The sequence below is a fragment of the Callorhinus ursinus genome, unplaced genomic scaffold (genome assembly GCF_003265705.2).
Source record: "Callorhinus ursinus isolate GAN/ISIS: 27379988/994484 unplaced genomic scaffold, GSC_fseal_2.0 scaffold52, whole genome shotgun sequence".
NCBI lineage: Eukaryota > Metazoa > Chordata > Mammalia > Carnivora > Otariidae > Callorhinus > Callorhinus ursinus.
Genome location: NW_027397114.1, coordinates 8,972,973 through 8,989,615, shown reverse-complemented (window position 1 = coordinate 8,989,615; position 16,643 = coordinate 8,972,973). Strand labels below are relative to the sequence as shown.

At 60.1% G+C, this 16,643-nt stretch overlaps 1 protein-coding gene across 9 annotated transcripts in view; it reads right to left on the bottom strand.

The window, feature by feature from the left end:
• Positions 1 to 16,643, bottom strand: part of CDC6 (cell division cycle 6) — a 46,122-nt gene that overhangs the window by 3,235 nt on the left and 26,244 nt on the right. The window lies entirely within an intron of this gene.

Below are 16,643 nucleotides of genomic sequence, written 5' to 3'. Positions count from 1 at the left end.
CTCTCTCTCTCTCTCTCTCTCTCTCTCTCTCTCTCTCTCTCTCTCTCTCTCGCAGAGACTCACACACGTAGGTCTATGGAAAGCGCGTCCGGGTGGGCAAGAGCATGCTTGTGTGCCCCAGCCTGTGTGTGTGCGGGCACGCACGTGAGGAGAGGGAACCTGGAGATACCATCGCTCCACACCTGGGCTCACAAAATGATTATGTCCTGGGGCTTGTGTGCACGGCCCCAGGACACAGCTCCCCGCAGACACACAACCACGGCCCCACAGTTTCCCAAACCGTACATTCCCTGGCCCTCCCACAGCCAGGCTGGCCTTTGTACCTGCCTCCCTGGGGGCCCAGCCCCCAACCCACACACTCAGGTGCACCCCGCTGACAAATACTCAGGTGGGTTCACGTCCATACAGGGGCCTGCCTCCCTGAGGAAAGGCCCAGGAGGCTGAGGCCCAGAAAGCCATTCACTCCAGGCCCCAGGCATCCTGACCCAGCTTTTAGGGGTGGAAGGTGGATTCAGTCAGTCCCTCTGCCTCCCACCCTTGCCCCCAGAGGAGAGAGAAATATAGCCACCTTAATGCCTCAACTCTGCCCGTGAGGAGTTAGGCATTGGACCAAGATTCAAACCCTCCACCACCACCACCAAATCCACATGCCAGGGAGAGACTGAAAGGCCTCCCCAACCCCATCAGAGCCTCACTATCCCTAACCCAGGTCAGCCTGCAAACTCTGGTGCAGAGTTACTCAGCTCCCCGGGGAGGGCCTTGAGCCATGGGAGGAGGTAAAGGTCACAGAAATGGGCCAAGAGCCAGGCTGGTCAGGGAACAGGGATGGGCGAGGGCAGGGATGATGGGGCAGGGGCAAAGAACACAGGCCCTGCCTCATCCCTCTGGAGCCATGACCCTTGGGGAGGCACCTGGGGCCCATTTCCCTGCACCCAGGGGAGAGAAGACACGGTCAGAGAATCAAAACCAGCACCAAAGAAAAGGAAAACAAACTACCCACATCCAACCTCCACCCCGTGCCCGCCAGCTTCACTGCCCATGGGTACCCTCCCTCGAGGGAGAGAAAACCACAGGCCCACGCCTCCAATACGCTGAGCCTCGCCTGGGCACAGTAGAAGGGGGTGGGGGCTGGAGTGCCGGCCACCAGCCACACACCCCGCCCACGGCGGCGTCCCTCACTCCCAAAAGGTGCCAGGATACCTTCCCTGCTGTCAGGCGTCCCCACCTGCCCAGTCCTTACCTCCCCAGACTCACACCCCCAGAGAAGAAGACAAGAGCTGGCTGAGCCATGAAGGTGGTAGAAAGAACAAGAGGTTTGAAGGGTCAAATCTCAGCTCTGCCACTCTGGGTGACCTTACACATGTCACTTAACCTCTCGAAGCATCTGTTTACTCACTTGTGAGCTGCCCCCCGCAACAACTGGGGGTGTGATTTCAGACAGACAAGTCTGGAAAGCACCGTAGCACAGCGCTGGGCACACAGGAGGTGCTGGGCAACTGGGCCCCTGTCCCCACGCCTCTCCCCACCGCCCGTGCCTCCCGGGGCCACGTGTCTGCTCTCCCTTCCCTCTCCCCAGCCAAGGCTAGCATCTGTGGACAAGCCCCGGATAGAGAATTACCCATTTTCCAGGGTCTGCTTCCCCCCAGACTGAGGAGAGGGATGTGGGTGAGGGATATTCGGGTGTGGGTGGAGGCCCAACCACAACCCTTTCCTAAATTCCCTTCTTTCATTTCACAAACCAAAAAAGGGAAACCTTTGGATTTGGGGAGGGGAGGAGGGGAAGAGAAAGACTATTTCCTTTCCTATCCCCAGAGAAGAGGAGCCAGGGGTCCCCAGATCCCGCTGGCCCAGCCTCCCTCCTTCATTCACTCCTTCCTCTCAGCTCTCCAGGCTTCCCCTCCAACAGTGGCTCCCAAGGAACAGAAGTCAGGCAGTCCCGGAGGGGCTGACAGACGGCAATCGGGACTGGGGTGCTTAAAAGAAGGGGAAACAGGGGCTTTCCTAAGCATTCTAGAAAGTCAATGAATCATAGGCAATGACACCCAAAGCTCAGCTCAACTTGGGTGGGGGGCAAGGGGACACAGAACGTGAGCCCTGGTTGAAAACAAAGACCTACCCCTTTGGACCCCCCACCCTACCAGTAGCTGGCAGGGCAGGGCAGGGCGGGACGGGGCAGATTTCAAACCAGAACAGTGGGCTGGAGCTATTTATAAACTTTCCAGGAAAACACACACACACACACACATACACATATACACACACACACACACACACAGCCACAATTCTCCCCTCCTCCAAGTTCTTCAGATCTTCAGCAAGGTTTGGGGAGCAGTGATGACCACTATTCCCTCTTTCCCTTTTCCAAAGGTTCCTCTGGCCAAGGCTTTGAGCCCTCTCATCCCCCAAAAGCCCACAATCTGGCCACTCTGGTCCTCTGTTTACCTTTTGCTCACCAGTGTCCCAGCTGCAGGGGGCCAGCAAGGCCAGCCCCACTTGGAAAGAGATCAGCAGCCCAAGAGGGCCTGAGTAGGATCACCTGGACTCTGCTAGAACAGATGCAGGGCACCTCTTCTCCACCAGACCCTTGGGACCCCAGGCCTGCCTCACTGGAACTAGGACTTGTTTGAAAACCTGCCCCAAACCTGTGCAGGCCTTGAGCACATCCTCAGATGGGGTTCGGGGAAGGCTCAAGTCCAGCATCTTCCTCGGGATGCTGCCACTGCCCAACTGCCTCCAGATGCAGCACTCAGCCCCAGAAGAGTGCGTCTGATGTCTCCTCACTCAGCGCCCTGCCTGGCCCAAGGTTCTGCCCCAGCTACACAGGGCCACCTGACCTGCACATGCCACCGGCTCAGCAGCAACTGAATACCAAGCAGAAAAGGCAACTGGAAAAGCCCAAGCCCGGGACAGAACAGGTTCTGGGGGGGAGGAAATGCTAGTCTCTGAGGGCATGGTGGTGCCTCCAACTCCGCGTCCCCAGGGACTGCATCCCAGAGCCCCCTGGGAGCCGTGCTCAGGAACTCCGAGGCTCAGGGTGGCTGAGGGGCCACCCAGAACCCACTGGGTCTTCTTTCAGAGCAGAGAGTAGGTGAAAGGGCAGGGGGCAACCCAGGCCTCAAGGAGAGGGAGCAACCTACCGGGAAGGAAGAAAACAGGAAGAGGAAGAGATGAGCCTGCTGAAGCCACAGCCAGACCACAGGAGTGTGTGGACCAAACAAAGGCACCTCTGTCTGGGGGGGACCAAAGGGGCACAGACAGAGGGGACCCCCCCAGCTTGGAAACCACCGTCCTTAGACCCAGCCTGGCACGGGGCTTTCCCCACCCTCACCTTGGCAACTGCCCCCTCACCTCTCGTCTGCCCATCCGCCATGCAGGGAGCACAGAGCAAGGGTGTGGGTGTGGGTGTGCGTGTGCGTGTGCGTGTGCGTGCGTGTGTGCGTGTGTCTGCAATCCCCCCGCCCATCCCCTCAGCTCTGCCCGACAGCCGAGACTGCCAGATTCTGAATCCCACGACAGTCAGCAGGACAGGGTACTACCAGTCCCCTCCCAACACCCCTCCCTGGGGACCCAGACTGCAGGGAAGCTGGAAACGCGCCCCCCCCCTCCTGCCTCAGGATATCCTTTTGGCTCTGACCCCAGACCAGGCCTTGAGTCAGACTGTACCCCGCCCCACATACCCCCCACCCAGCGACCCCCCCCCAGGAATTTCCTCCTCTACACCAGCCTACCAGTTGGGGGTTAGAACTAGGGGGAATCTCTTCTCCTCTCCATCCCTGGCTGAAGAGGGAAGCCCACGAGGGGGTGGGAAGAATGGGCCACAAAGTCTTACGGCCTTCCCCTTAAAGCACACGGCCCGCACGCCCAGAGAGAAGCTAGTACAGGCCATGTGCAGGGGTGAGGATGGTCTGCAGACCGCCATCTCCCCACCCCTGAAAACACACACACAACCTGCCCAGAGCCCCTTCCCCCTCCAGCCTGTACCCCAAGAAATCACAGAAGCTCCCTGAGGAAGGCAGTTTCCATGAGAACACAAGATGGGAGAAGGTTCCAAAGGTAAACGGAGATAGGGAGCAGAGAGAGGTTCCTCGAACCTCTGTGATCCATCTTTAAGGCAGCACGACCCAGGCTGGAGGGGACAGCATGTGCACAATCAGTCGGACTCACAGCCAGCCACAGTCAAGCACAGCCAGACGCGGTCACACTCTCCCCAACATTCGGTCTAAGTAGGTGGCTATGACTCCCTCCCACAGACAGAAGTCTGGGGGGCCCTGGGGGATCTGGGGCATCAGAGACCACACACACTCAGCCTGAAATAGCCCCCAAAGCAGGCCCCTCAAGTCCCCCCCACAACTGTGGGTCTGGGGGGAGGAGCAGCTCCCTCCCAAGAACCAGGGTAGTGCCCAGGGCAGCCATCTCCATGGCAACCAACAACAAACATCCCAGGAACCACAGTGGGACAGGAAGTGACAGGCACGTGACAGGAAGCCATTTTTTTCAGTGGGGGGGGTTGATAATGATTGTTAGCAGCCCCTGGAGAATCAGCTGTCCCCTAAGCTTCCCCCACACGGAGCTGGAGGGGAGGGGGCCAGCCGGGAGGGAGGCCACCCCCTACCGCAGTGTGCAGTGTGCGAGGTGGGTTGCAGGGCTGACGTGCCCTCCCTCCCAGCCTGCCACTCACGGTTCCCCCCCCTGGCTCCCCCTCCCCTCCACTTCCTGCCGTGACTAGAGATCAGAGAACTCCCCACCGCAGCTTCCCCTTCTCAAGTCTCGATTCCTGGGCTGGAGGTTTCACCGTGGGCCGAGGGACAGAAGGAAGGAGGGCTGGGGATCTGCGGTAGGACCCAGGGGACAGAGGCTCCGGGGGGAGGGGCCAGGAGGGAGCCACTCCTAGGTAGGTGTGTACACAGAAGCACACAGCGAGTGGGTCACAGTGACACACGGGCCGGGTGCAGTGACACGCAGAGACTGCCTGACCTCAAGCAGCTCTGGGGGGAGGGGAGCAGAGCCACTGGATCCAGCCCGTGTGCCCCACTCCAGCCCTGTCCTGAGCCTCCGGGTTCATCTCAGGCAGCTACTGGCGGCCAGACAGGCAAGATCCCAACTGTACCCAGCCCCCGCCGCCTCTCCCCTGCCTTTTGTGCTGAGGAATCCCCCCTCCCTGCTCCAAGGTGCCCGCCCAGACGAGGGCACCTTGGCGGAAGGTGGGGGGAATGGAACCTCCCTCCACCCCCTCCCCTTCTCTGCAGATGTCCCAGACTATATTTAGCCCAAACCAGGCGGCCAGCCAGACCCAGACTCCTCACTGGTCGGGAGCTGAGCTCCCAGTTTTTATGCAATTAAAACATTAACAGAGAACCACCCCCATCCACAACCCCCATGCCCCCCAGCCCTCCCAGAGCAGCAGAGCTCAGTTAAGTTAAACAAGGCCAGCCCAGCTCTGCAGCCAGTGAAGGGGGGGGGGGTCACTGGGCAAACAGCAATAAACTCATTCCTTTGCCCATCTCTCTGGCCCTGCCCCCACAGGCAGGATTGGGATATCATCCATTAGATCAGGTTGACACTTGGGGGAGCAGGCTTTCCTTATTCCGGCCGGCCGGAAGGGAAAAGCATATCCAGAGGGTTGGTGGGGGGGGTTGCCTGGTTGCAGAAATTCCACCTGTCATTTGTAGCCCCCTCCGTGGCCGGCTCCAGTTACAGGGCTGGGGGCTGGCAACAGGTGCTGGCCAGGCTGGCAGCAGTCTAATCCCCCACCGGCTCCCCAGGGCTGACAGTGGTGCCTGGAGGTCCCAGCAGGGGCCAGGCAGGCAGGATGCTGGGTAGAAGAAGGAGGCATCACTGCCCGGCAGGTGGAGGCAGGGACAGACAGCTCAAGGCCCTTCTGTATGACCTGGCTCAGTGGGTCTGGAGAAGGCAGGGAAACCTGCGTTCTCCAGCACCTAGTTCATCTCCCCATGATGCCAGGCGGGCGGGCTAGAGTGTGGGAGGTCTGTCTGCCTGCTTTTCCTCCTCTCCAAATTCCAGGAACAGGCAAGGGAGGCTCCAGTTGCAGAAAGAGAGGGAGAGCAAGCAGGCGGTCCCAGCTGGGGGGGGGGGGGGGGACTGGAGCGGAGGCATGATCCAGACGAGCAAGAGACACCCACACCCGAGCCAGACGGGGGACAGACACACCGACGCTGACACATTCTCACACTCTGGGCCTGGTCCCCGCACACCGCCCACCCTGCAGGGACACCCAGACACTCTCAGGCAATCCTGCCAATCCCCAGAACACTCCCTGGACACACACGGAGATCCAGGCACTCGCCCCCACCCTCCATCCCCCTACAAACCATGTGGGCTCTAGACAGCAGCGAGCCTGGAGAGGGGAACAGAGGGAAGAAAAGACAGCAGCAGCAGAGGGGATGCGCAGCCAAAGCCCTGGGAGCTGGGGTATCAGCTGCCACACTCATTTCCCAAAACCCAGTAAGTCAAGACAACCCTGGTCGTCTTGCCAGGGACCCTGCCAGCTTCCCACACTCCCAGAACCACTGCCACCAGAAAGGGGCGTGGGGGGCACTGGGAAAGTGGAGATTACCACGTTCATTCGTCACAGGGATAGGATTACCTTCCCCAAATGCCCACCACCCTACATCTCAGACACCACTCCTAAACAGACCTCCAGAAAGGCCCAAACACACCTACCCCTCAGCCCAGCCCAGGTCCGGCCCTGCCCTGCCGCAGCCCGTGCTGCCCAAAGGACAGGGAACTGGGCACTGAGGTTCTGCACTTTGGAGCAGGCTCCACCCTCATGTCGCACAGTTCTGAGAACTACCCCACTAAAAAACCTAGAGTCTGAGCAAGAAGTGGGTTGGGGGGAAAGGTTCCAAAGAGCAGAGCCAGCTTCTAAGACCAAAGGATTTAGGGAAGGGGAGCTAATTAATTAAGGTCTGGGTCAATGCCCCGAAAACAGACTTGAAGGGCCACTCAGACGGTGTCCTCTCCCCCCACACCAGACGGGGGTGGCAGGAACCACGTCATGGCACATGTGGGTGACTGTGCCCAGCGGGGGAGGCACAGGGGTGATCAGGATGGGGCTGCCCACAGCTAGCTTCCTGCCAGGCTGCCACATGGTTGGGAGTAGGAGGTGGACCAGAGAAGTGTCCCAGAATGGTAGCAGGGGCATTTAGGGTCAAAGGATGGAGATTTAGGGGTTACAGAAGGAAATGGCCTTGATTAAGCCATTCTAAGCCCGGGGTCTTCTCAAAACTGCTACTTCATCTGCACTGCCCTCGCCAGTCCGGTGGGGAAATTCCTGCCTTGACCATTGCATGCATGTTCACTCACACCCTCAAAGTCCAAAGCTAAGATCCTCAGCTCCCAAGGGCCTACTGCAGTCTGACCCTAGCGACCACTCCATCTCAGGACCAACATGGCCCAGACTCCCAAGCGAACTGACGTCCTAGCCCCTCCCAGTGCACTAAAATCTTTCATAGCCACAAACTCACTGACCCCCCTCCCCAACTTCCTCCAGCTCCAAATACTCTTTTTCTTGTTCTTCCCCCAGACTCATCTCCACCCCCCACGGGGGGAAGCCCCAGGGTGCCAAGCCACCTCCACTCCAATCTGGGGCTTCCCCGTCCCAGCCTCCCCATCAAGCACAAGGCCCTGGAGGAGAGTTTGGGGCTTGAGCCCACTTTTGTAGCAAGACCTGGCATCCTTACTGAATAACTTCCCTAGAACGACCCTGCCCTATGACCACTGCAGTCAGGGAAGGGGACAAGAGACATCCCTGAATCTCCCACCCAGGGAAGGGGAGGAGGGATGGTGGTCAGGAGCAAAAGTGAGGGGGAGTTAGCAGCAGAGGGTGGGGGAGTGGGGGAGTGTTCTCAGGAACAAGTCCCTCTAAGAACATATAAATACATACAAGTGCACATAGCCCGCAGACAGAAGGCAATCTGGCTAAGGAGGGAGATGGCACCAGGTGAGTGTGGAGGGTGCCCCACCATGCCAGCACATGGGCATCCTATCCAAGAGAGAATGGACAGAGGCAGAGAAATCTCTCCCAAGGCTGCCAGGCTTTTCCTGTCTGATTTCCATAGGAGTTGGTCCCCATCCCCAGCTAGCACACTGGTGGCCTGCCCCCCTTCCCACTGAGCAGCCTGACAATAGGGCAGTGCCCAGAGGAGGGGGGGGGGGCACAGCCAAGCTGATTTTTCCAGCGCCCCCCCTTCCACATACACATCTGGCTAGCAGCTTCCCCTCCTCGTGGGTGGCACCAGGTCCCAGACACCCTCAGCAGAGCAAAGACAACCAGTCCATTCCGCCCTCCCCTCATCCCCAAAAGCTTGCACAACCCCATGGTAGCACCAGACCCAGAGACCTGCCTCCCCTGACTGCACTGACTCCCGCACCCAATTCAGTCGGCTCCCCTCACTCCACGGGGGACACCAGCTGAGCGGGCCCCGCCCCCCAGCCGGCTGCTCCGGTGGGGGTGGGCCTCCGGGCTGATTCCCCCCAAACCACAGGGCAGCTCAGATAACAGGAGCGAAAGGAGGGGGCTAGTCCGTTGGGCATCCGATCTCTCCCCAAACGGGTTTGAAAGTCTTTTTGTTTTGTTTGTTTTTGAAGAGAAAAGCGAGAGGGAGTGGGAGTTCCCAGCGGCGGTTCCGCCACAGCTCGGGCGCCGGGGACACGCGCGGCAGACGGCCCCAGATGCCCCACGGCTGCGCGCGAACACTCGGGCGCAGACAGACACACAGACCGGGCTCCCCCACCCTGAGCTCGGCGGCAGCGGGGTAGGAAGCCCAGGAAACCCCGGGTTCCCGTCGGAACCCGCCCGGCACCGGGTCCCCCGCCCGCAGCTCCTATCAGGGGCAGGCCACAGGGCTCCGAAGCCCGCGGGAACAGGGGCTCTCCAAAATCCCCGGGGCAGAGGTTACCTCACAGCGGGAGGAAGCAATCCGTCCAGGGCGCCCGCGGGCTCGGCGTCTGCCCTGACGACGGTGCTGCTAAGCGTCAGGGGTACGGGGTCCCGGGAGAGGAGCCGTCTGGGGGGCCGCGGCTCAGGGGCGCGGGGCGAAGGCAGCGGCCATGGCGAGTCACGTGCGGAGGCTGAAACTTTACCCGGAGCCCCAGACTGGGGGGGGGGGCGGGGGCGGAGGGTACGGAGCAGGAGGGGAGGCCCTCTCCCCCCCAGGCCCGCCTCCGCCCGCCCACTGACCTATCACCAGCCAGGGGCGGGCCCACAGGATCACGCCCCCCCTCCTCCGTAACAGGCCCAGGGAAGGGCGAGTCTTAAAGGAGACGTGCCTAGCAGAAGGCTGGACCGTGGGAATCTGGGAGAATTCCCTCCCTCTGCCCCAAAAGGAGAGATTCAGAGCGAGGAGAAGTTCTGCAGAAAGAACGGAAAGAGGGCTCCGTACAGAAAGTACAGCAGTGTGTGGTGTCGTAATCCCTTGCCCCCAACCACACACACCCACCCTCGCAGGGGCACGGATCACACACACACAACACACAGCACACACACGCCCCACACCTAAACCGGGAAGAGGGCATAATATGGAACTGAATACAGTGACTCTGGCCCCGGCTATCAAGACCCTGACTCCCATAGTTATAATCCTCCAGGGATCGATTGGAACTGAGAGCTGTGCGACCTTGAATAAGTCGCTTCCTTTCTGTGAATCTTAATTTTCTCATCTGCAAAAAAGGAAGTGCAAGAGTAGGCAGACCTCCCTCGAGTAATAACTGCTCTCCTCTTTCCCCAAACACCTCTCCAGCTGTCGCAGGAACTCGGTCCCAACCCAATCCCCAAGCATCTCCCCGCCAAGTACCCTTCCCCCGAAAGGGCAGTGGCCCTTGGAGCTTCCAAGAGGCTAGCAGGGGGCGCTCAGGAGCACCCCTCCATATCAGAGGACTCTGGCTCCAGCTTCTCTCTCTTCTGGCCCAGGCTGGAGGAGCCAAGAAAGCTCACGTTCTGGTTGGGGGGGGGGGGGGGCGGGATCTGAATCACTCTCCATCTGAGAGACCCCAGTCCCCAACACAGCCACAGGCAGCCTCCCAGCTTGCCGCTCCGTTTGGAGGGATCACGTCCCCACCTCTAGCAGCCTACTGGGGGATGAAAGAATCACGAAGGGACAACTCCCCCTTCCACGGTCAGAGAAGTGGCCACAAGTGCCCCCACAGGACTTCCCACTGGAAGGGGAAGTGTCACACTCCCAGGCCTCCACCCCAGTGAGGAGACTCTCAGGCTGACCCGGCTGGCAGAGCTCTCAAAGCCACCGGCCTGACGGGGCCCCCACTGTACAGACTAGGAATCGGAGGTCGGAGATCGGGAGCGGACTCGGGGTTCTGTTCGCCATCGCACTGGCTGCATGGCTTGGGGGAGAACTGAGGTATCTGATTGCCTGCCTCCAGCTTTAGTCCCCCCAGCCTTGGTAAGGGAGGACACGCCGGGTCGACGGGACGCTCTGCTCTGAGGTCCGGCACCGGGGAAGGGTGCCCGGGCAGCGCTTCTCCAAGCCCCTGCCCGCCCTCCAGACCCGGCTGTCTCTCGCTCCCGTCTGGATTTCCGTCCACCGGTGCGAACCGCCCGCCCAGCCCCTCCCGTCCTGTCCCGTCCAGATCCATCCGCAAACATGCGCTCAGCGGGCAGGAATGCGCCAATGGCTCCCAGATGTGGACGCCGACGCTTAACCCCTTCCCCCCCAGCGCCCCCCCCAAGCCTTCCAGCCTGAGCCTAACCAGCAGCAGGGGGCGTCACCGGGGGGGGGGGTGTGTGAGACCAGCCTGGGAGGGGGCTCAGCGCCAGCCACCCCTAGCCCGCGCAGGCTCTTCCTGCCCCAGATTCTACCAGTATCCCTTCCAGCTAAGACTAGAGGGGAAGGACCATGAACACAAAAACGCAAGTATGCATAAACACAGGTACACTGCCTCCCGTGAAGGGCGGCCTTCACATATACCCACCAGCGCACAGAGTCACGTACACCCGTGCACACCGAGATTCAGAGGTGTAAACGCACACGCAGGACACCCATATATGCACACCCATGTGCACCTTCAGAGCACACATGTGTGCACCCCCACATGCACACGCAGGGCACACGTGTATCCACATTCTTGAGTAGAACCGAACAAGCTCATATAAGATGCATTTGTGCACCACCAAGGTCACTGGGCAGAGTGTGGGGCACACTCCTGAACAGACATAGCAATAGGCCCATGTGCAGATGAAGGAAGAAATTCATGCACCCACATATCCATTCCCCACAGGGGGCCATACACTCAGACACCCATAAGAATAAGCACACAGCCCACAGGCCTTTGGGGCACCTCCCCCCCCCCCCCCCCCCCCCCCGCCACGGCTCAGGGCACCCAGTCCTGCCTGTCCAGTGTCTAGCCCTACCCAGGCTTGACTCCAGGAAACAGGAGAGGTCCCCAGGTGGGAGGCCAGGAGTCTTCAGTCTGCAGCAGCTGAACTCCCACAGCAGGGTCCCCACCCCCAACCTGCAGGGACCCTCACACAGAAGGGGGGAAAAGTGCAGGAGGCAGCAGGAGGCGAACAGACTGAGAACGCAGGCCCAGGGGCTCCTCACTCTTTAAGAAAGACACTCCCTTCTTGGGGCCTGCCCTACCCTCCCGCACACAGGGGGCAATGGGCTGAGGAAGGAGACCTAGCCACTGTTTTTCCCAAGACAGAGCTGCCTCTCCAAACTAGAGGAAACCCTAGAGAGCGCCCAGCAGCCAAAGGAGATACAAAATAGCCCTGAGACCGCCCCCCAGGAAGGCCCACACTTCCAGCAAAACAAGGCCTCCCTCTCACAGCCTCTGAGGAACTCCTAAAGAAGAGCACCCCTGGTAGTGTGAGGAGAGGATGGAAAGCATGACCACCTGGATGCAGGTGGGGTGGGAGATGTCTGCTGGAACCTGCCCAGCCACTGACTCTTCTTTCCCTCCCTGGCTGCCCTCCAGCCCCCTCATCCCAAGGGGAGCTCCTCCCGCAAGCACACTCCTGCCCCACTCCATCTGATTAACACAGTCCTGAAGGGTCATCTGGGGCAGGGATCCTGCTGCCATTGTGCAGATGAGGAGACTGAGGTGCAGAAAGGAAATTGCCTTGCCCAAGGTCACCAGCTTGCCAGTGGCAGAGCTAAGATTCTGACCCACAGTCCTCTCCTCAACCGCCCCCACTCGGCTCCGAATCAAACATCTCCACACAGTACCCTGCTGCCTCCTGTGTCGTCCTTCACCCCCTCCAGAGAGCACATGGGACAAACACCATCCTTGTGCGAGCACTGCAGGGTTGTGGGCGGCACCAGGACATGCCAGAGACAGATCAGAGAAGACACCGGGGGCTACACACATGCCCCCCCCAACCCCACCCCAAGCATGGTGCCCACCTGCCCAGCAGGCACGGCCGGGTGACTCAGCTGCATCCGGGGGAGATGCCAGGGCAGTGACTCACCTACCGAGAAGAGCTGAGCCTGGCACCTTGCCAGCCCCAGGACAGAAGTGACTTAGTCACCAAGACTGTGATGCCCAGCAGGCACAGCCCAGGGATTGGGGACAGGGGCAGGCTGCATCCTCCATGGTTACATGCGCCCCCTGGCGAAGAACAGGTGTCCCAGGGCAAGCCGTGGCTGTGCCCGCCCCTGCCCCCCCCCCCCCCCCCCGCCCCCCCCCCCCCCCCCCACGCCCTGTTCCAGTGCAGACAAGTTTTGTGAGACCCCTAGGCTGCCCTGCCCCCCTGCGTCCTGCCCCCTGCCCATCATTCACCACCCACTCTCCCACCAGCCCCACCTCCTCCCGCCACCCAAGTTGTACCCAGGCTGTGCGGCTCCTTTAACATGTCCTGGCAGCACCTCCTGCCCCCACAGCCCTTCTCCACCCCCAGCGCACACACATGCACACTCACACACATTTCTGCCAGCCCTGCTTCAGCCAGCAGCTGCTGAAGCTGTTGAACCGGAGGGGAATGGGGGGGGGGTGCGGGGATTGGGTTACCAGAGGCTGATGGGGTGGGCTGTCACCCAATCCCTCCCCAGCTAGTCCTCCCTGGGCACAGTCTCCCTCACCCCTCACCCACCTGCTTCCCCCCACCTCTGGCTGGCAGCCTACTGCCCTTTAAGCCCCTCCACCCCCACTCCACCCAAGCTAGAAAATAAATGTTCAAGAGTATTTGTCATGCTAAGGCCAGCCCAGTCTAGGAGAGAAAGAATGAGAGGGACAGAGAGAGAGATGGACAGAAAGAGTCATTCCTGCGCTCAGTGCCCCAGCCACAACCCACAACCACTAGGTGTGTAGATCTCCGTGTACATGGAGCTGGAAAGGGACTGAGTAACTCGCCAAGTCCCGGGAGAGGTGGGGGGGGCCCAAGGGGAGTCGACAGGCTGAACAACCTCAATCCATTTGTGCTATTGATTTCTCACACAGTGCAGCAGGCCTGATGGAGGGGGGGCATGATAAATCAGCCCCCCAGGGACAGAGACCGTGTGGAGGTGGGGGAGGGGCTCCTGCACCGCAATCTGTGGCCCACTGCGCTGGGCTTGGTGGGGAGGGTGTGGGCAACAGAGGACTGGCAGACGCCCGAGTGGCAGGAGGTGGTGGGGGCATGTTGGGCCCAAGTCTACCTGGAACACCTCCTTCCAGCTGCATCTGCAGCTGATTGGAAGAAAGAAGGTGGGGGACAGAAGCACCACCTCCGGCTCCATAAGCAGGGCCCTGAACAACTCCAGGGGGCGCCACTCCCAGCATAGGCAGTGTGCAACATGGCGGCCCTGGCGATGAGGCCGAGGCAGGACACTAATTCTGAGGGACCATAATTCTCCACTGAACTTTCTCCTCCTGAAGTTCAACCAGCCGCCCCTGCCCCCAAGCCTCGGAGGAGGCTTCACTTCTGACTTCTGACTGGAAGCCTGTGGTAGTTTACCCACTCTTCGGTCTGCTCCCCTCCTTCGTTGGGGGCACTGGCAAACAACCAGAAGGGCCCAGGCAGGGCAGGATGGGGGCTCTGGAGAGCCTGCAAAACTACATCCTAGTGCTTGGTCTGTCCTCAACTCACCCCAGGACTGTGGACAAATCCAGGCCCTCTCTGGGTCTCTAAGATGGAAGAAGACCGGATGCCCCTTCCCTAAGGTGTCTCCAAGCCCAGGCTCATCAGCCTGTGAGCCTGTTGAAAGATGCCCAGCGCCTCGATTCACACCAGTGGCCACAGGCCACTGAAACAAACCCCAACCCTTGACCTCCGTCCAGCCGGACACAGGCTCTCTCCACACGGTGGAGATTTATAAACAAACCAAGCTGGGGTTTACCAGAGACCCTGCATAAACAGGCAGAGAGGGAAACAGACCAGTAGGGGAGGGAGGCATAACCAGGTGCCATGAGGGACACCTACAGGAGAAAATCGGCGCAAGGGGTCTGGGCTGGGGCCCAGTGCAGCCCGAGGACTAGTTGAGTGTCCTAGGGCAAGAGACATCCCCCTCTCTAGGCCTGTTTGCCCCTCTGTAATGGGGAGGGACTGTCTAGGAGGTCTCTAAAGCCCCTTCCGGTTCTAAGTCTAGTAGGACAGAGAGCCCTGAGGGCTCCCCAGGATTCCTCCGCCTGGCCTGGCCCATCTACCTGGGTCAGGACCATCTCTGCAAGGCCCTGCCCTAGCCCAGCAAGCCTCTCTGCCTGGTCTGCTGCCCCTCTGGCTCTTCCTCACTCCTCCGCCTGCCTGCTCACCCTCACCTTGGCCAGTCCCTCTGCTGCCCCGTGCTTTTCTGCACGTCCCTCCTGCCAGGGGACAGACCAACTAAAAATAGTCCCTGCAGCCTTTCTCGCCCACAGCTGCCCAAAGAGCAGGAAATGAGGGGGGCAGGGAGGCCCGTGTCCTGCTCTCCCCCACAAACTCCCAGCTCCAAACCAAGTCCAGCACTCCAGCCTGGGGCTCCTGCCAACTTGGCCATCTCAGGGGCATCCCACACCCCTTCCCTAGGGGGAGGCCTGCCCATAAGTGCCTACAATCCTAGAGCTGTCCTTGCCCTCCGAGAGGAGGAGAGAGGAGGCAAGCAGTCTAGAGGGAAACCTTCCCAATTTCTGACAAATCAGTGCCAACCACATTGTGGGCACTGAGAGGGCAGGGCCTGGCTCCACTGACTGGTCTTTTGAGGGCAGAAGGAATTGGCATGGGGAAGTTTGTGCTGGTTTCCTTCATCCTGGCCCAGCTGGAGAGAAGACAAAATAGTGCCCCAGCCTCAATGAGGCTAATCCCCTGTTACCCAAAATGTGTGGGTACAGACACAGGGGTTTCAATGGCCACCCCCAGATACCATGGGGGAAAAAAGCTAAAAAGAAGAGCAGAAGATCTTGTCTGTCCATATGTAGAGATGGAAGCCTGGAGGCGAGAACAGGCCATGCCTACCAGGCAGGACGTGTGCTGCCCCCAAGCTGAGTCAGAGGCGAGGAGGGAGGAGCCGGGGCGCTGTGGTGCCAGGGGCTGTGGCGCCCCCACCCCTATCCCACCTGGGATTCTTGACGCCTCCCAGCCCAGGGAGAAGGCCCTCCCCCACAGAAGGAAGGAAACCAGCTTAGCGACTCTCTGGAGGCCTGCAGGGCAGCCCTGCACCAGGAGGCAGGCGGGAAACCCAGGAGTCCTGGCGCCCAGCCCAGACAGTGAGTGAGAGAAATACCTTGGAGGGGAGGAAACAGCCCACAGTGAGGCAGGCACACGGTGCCCCCAGCAGCTCCCAGATGTGACCCGTAAGGGGGGAACTGGCCAAAGGGGCTGGATGGGGAAAGTGAACCCATCTCCCAACAAGAAGAGAGAAGAAAGTGGGGCCATGGGGACGGGGGAGGGGGCAGGGCAAGCCTGGTTCTCACCTGCTGTCCTCTCCTCCAGGTCACAGTCAGAGATAGCGACAGTAAGGCCACCAAAGATCAAAGAGGTCCCGGGGTTTCCCCCTCCCCTAATCTTCATTCCTTGCGTCCTCTGGCACCCCTTCCCTGGGGCCAAGCCAAACCTGGAGTCCGCGGGCCCAAGGTGGTGCCTGGGAGGCCTGGACAGTGCCAGGGGCAGCCCTCATACCGTCCTCCCACTGGCTTCCCTCCCGCCTGCTCTCAGCCGTCACACAGATGTCAGCTGTCCAACCCGATTAGGGCCCCTGCCCAGTGAGCCGGACAAGGAGGCCACTGGGCAGAAGGACGGGGGAGACAGGGCTCAGTGGGAGAAGGTGTGGAGCCCCAGAGGAAGAAAAGCCTGGTGGAGAGGTCTGTCCTCTGACCACAGGCTCTCTGGCGGCAGCTACCACCGGCATTAGGGTAATTCCGCAGCCCTGGGGACAATGGCCTGCCTGGTTCTGCCATCCCACAGATGGGCAAGGATGGGGGGAAGGAAAGCCAAGGCAGAGAGACTGACCTAGATTTACGAAGAGAATCCCGTCCTAGAACCCCTACCCCTCCCCCCCAGCATAACTACCATTTGCACTGGTCTGTCTGATACATTGTCTTATGGGGTCTTTATGGAGGTGTCCCTATCAGGCAAGTGGGGATTGCTACTGATAGCCATTTTTACAAATGAAGAAACTAAGTCTGCTGTCTTCCTGGTTGTTGGCCTCACTGAAATAAATTATTTTCCTGTCTCACCAAAACAACAACGAAGAAAGAAAAAAGGAAGGGAAGAAAGAAAA